At 43.6% G+C, this 3,292-nt stretch overlaps 1 non-coding gene across 1 annotated transcript; it reads left to right on the top strand.

Annotated features, from left to right (window-relative positions):
* Positions 1 to 1,320: 1,320 nt before the first annotated feature.
* On the top strand, positions 1,321 to 1,391 carry LOC114630127. The gene has a single exon (XR_003712775.1). It is a non-coding gene; the product is annotated as a small nucleolar RNA SNORD93 (small nucleolar RNA).
* Positions 1,392 to 3,292: the final 1,901 nt, after the last annotated feature.

Below are 3,292 nucleotides of genomic sequence, written 5' to 3'. Positions count from 1 at the left end.
TGCTTTTTTAAAGTTTTGAGGGCGTCATAGGAGAGCAGGGAGCTCTGTGCCCACAGAGACTGGATTACCCTTCCTCTGACACAGACCCAGCCTGTCTGGATTTTTCTCCTGGTAGAAAATCTGAGCACCCCGGCACTTTGGTGCAAGGTATTAGATGCCTAACCTCTGTGCTCCATATTGCTGAAACATTTTTGTCTCACTGGAGAGTCCCTAAAACCAGGCTTAGGTTTCTAATGAGCACTCAGGGGTCCTGCCTGTTCACTACTGCTTTAACATTGTGAAGATCCAAAATTAGATGTGAGAAAGCTAAGGAAAGTGACACTTTGTAGTCTTCTATTGATTTGTAAACTGAAATTCCGGTGTGTAGTCTGAATGAGACATCAATTTAAAAAGCATTTATTAAGTCATTGAGGCAGGTTTTCATATTGGCCAAGGAAATCTTCCTGCCCTAGTACCCATGTGTTGGGATCTATGGGCATTTATGCCAGATGAAGGCCATTTTAGAGGAAACTCAGTGTTGTGGGCTCTAGTAAAACAACTACCTCATGTGCTCTGCCTAGTACTGCAACAAGGGAACATGCAAGTGTGTGATAAGTTTTGTTTCTGTTAGAGGTTATGTTTCTATTGTGTCGTTTGGTTTGATGGAAGTCTGAGAGCATGAACTACTGTCTAACTAAGGACTGTGGGTGGATACAGCAAGTTTTAGGGTTAGGACTTCCTTGTTCAGTCTCAGGAAACAAGTTTAGTGCTGCTTCTGGCTTTGAAATCAATGAAAATGGTTTAACTTGCCCTCTAGAAATAGTGTAGAGGGCTGGAGAGATGGCTCAGGTTAAGAGCACTGGCTGCTAATCCTGTGTTCAACAGGTAACCACATAGTGGCTCATATCATATATAATGAGATCTGGTCCCCTCTTCTGGCATGCAGACAGAATACTGTATACATAATCAAATCCTTAAAAGAAAAAAGAAATACTGCAGTTAGTAATTTTGTTTCTAAACAGTAAGGGTCTATGCTTCTGGGGTGGATTTAGTCAGAAGGATGGCCCAGAGGAAATGAAATAGACTCCCAGCTATCAGAAGTGTGAGGATCAGAACTCTGTGAAGGAATGAATGCTAGTCAGAGGCAGGACTTATGTCATCAGATGCAGTTAGTAACCACCAGAAAGGTCCTTTGTGTAAAGAGCTCTGGCCTAGTACTTGTAACATTGCTGACATTTTTTCCTTTTGAACAGATGCAGTGCTGTGTCCAGGATGCTGGTGAACGTAAGGTGTGTTAGATGGAAAATTTGACTTGCCATGCATAATTCCAGGGACAATTCTTGGCCAAGGATGATAACTCTAACCTCACTGGATACACTGCCATGATGGGTTCAAGGATTTACCTGAGGCCAACAGAAGAGGCAGGAATTCAGTGCAGTTACCACACATCTTTGGAAATTAGATGAGGGGTGTGGGGAACATAGTGAGAGGACTTAGCAGTGCCAAACCTGGTTACCTTTGATTCTGGGGCCTGGTGGGGAGAACCAACTCTCTAGAGTCATTCTTGGACGTTCATGTGTGTGTTAGCACACTTGTGTGCACAGAAAATAATAAATGAGGGAGTTGGTGAATGAATTATTAATTAGAGAAAGATATGGCTTTCCATTTAAAATTGTCTTAAAATATTCCTGAGTAGATGTACCCAACGTACATTAAAAGATTCTGTCAAAGATAAAATAGTTAATGTCAACAGCAATGTGTTGCCTTATTTATTATCTAATGGTTATGGGTCTAATTTGCAGGCAGTCTTTGCAGCCTGGAACTTAGTCCCAGGAACCTTCCCCCATTGGCTTGAGTGCTTTCATTCTTTTCTATCATGGGTAATTCCACTTCTCACCAGCAGGAGTCCCAAATTAGAGGCCTCCTCAAACTGCAGGGGATTAAAATCTCTGAGAAGGAAGTTTCCTTCTGGGAGGAGGTCCTTCACTTAGCCCCTTGGATGAACTCAAGAAAACCCTATGATCCTGAATTATGGACTAGGGTGGCTTATCTCAAACAAACTTGAGAAGTCCAAGGAGGTACAGCTCCTCATTCCTTCCTCTCATTCAGCAATGCCTGGCTCAGCCTGAGAAAAAAATTAACCTTCCTGCCTCACCATAAGGACACTCAAGAAACTGTTGAAGGCTCTGTGCCTTTTACCCCCCTACAGACTACTGAACAGCTATTAGAGATTAGAGACACCTCTGAACTTGCCCACAATGGAAATAACACCTTGGCCTTCCCTGTTAATGTTCAACCCACTTGATCTCCACCCCAGGACTACCAGACCAACCAACTAAAACAGCTTAGGCAAGCAGTTCAAGAGGATGGATTGTATTCATGCCCCTTGGACCAAATCCATTCTCCTGAGCTTTTGTGAAGCTCTTAATACACCTCAGGACTGGTGGTTCTCCTTGTCTCCCAATCTGTTCATTCAATGGGAGGCTCCTTTATAGAGATGAATGACCTCAACAGATCAGGAAAAATCAAAACAGAACCAACAAACTATCCGTTGGGGCTTCAAAGAGCTTTTGGGCCAAGATCGCTTCTCCTCAGTACAACAGGCTACCCAACCTCTGGAGTACTTTGACCAAGAATGCCCTTGTGCTCTTTGGGCCTGGGATCACATAACCCTAGATTCTGCATCCCAAGACTGGGATTCCTTGCTTCTCCACCTCCAGCAGAGACCTGAGCAAACCCTCTCTGACTTTGTTCTTAGAACTAGCATTTAAACAAGGAAATCTGAAAAATTTTGGGTTAAGGGTTTCAGAGGTGTGTTTGTTTTCCTTTCAATTCTCACCTACTGCCTTTGCTTGACAGCCCCCTTTTGCCTACATGGAGGGCACCTCCTGCTGTGGTGTGGCAATGCTACTGGGCAGGTGAAACTTGCGATGGCTGGACTCCATTCACTCTGTGCTGCCATCACGTGCTGGGCTCAAGTGAAGTAGGATGCAAAGTGAAGTGAACCTAGAACACAAAAATTTCTCTGACTTTGTTCTTAGAACAAACCTGAGCCTGGAAATAAAAATCCCTGATTCTATGGGTAGAGAAGTCTCCTTAAAAGTATAATTTGGGAAGGCTTGAATTTGGAACACTGGTTGTGTCACGCCTTGGAAAATGAACATTATGAACAATGGATTCTTGCCACTGAAGACATTGGGACCCCTTCCTATATGGCTGCCTCCTTTGCCAAGGCCTTCACAGATGATCTTAAAACAGAAGTAGAATGTGTGTGTGTGTGTGTGTGTGTGTGTGTGTGTGTGTGTGTGTGTGT

Source organism: Grammomys surdaster, unplaced genomic scaffold, assembly GCF_004785775.1.
Source record: "Grammomys surdaster isolate TR1022 unplaced genomic scaffold, NIH_TR_1.0 329, whole genome shotgun sequence".
NCBI lineage: Eukaryota > Metazoa > Chordata > Mammalia > Rodentia > Muridae > Grammomys > Grammomys surdaster.
Note: the sequence above shows the minus strand (reverse complement) of the source record. Positions and strands in the feature narration are given on the sequence as shown.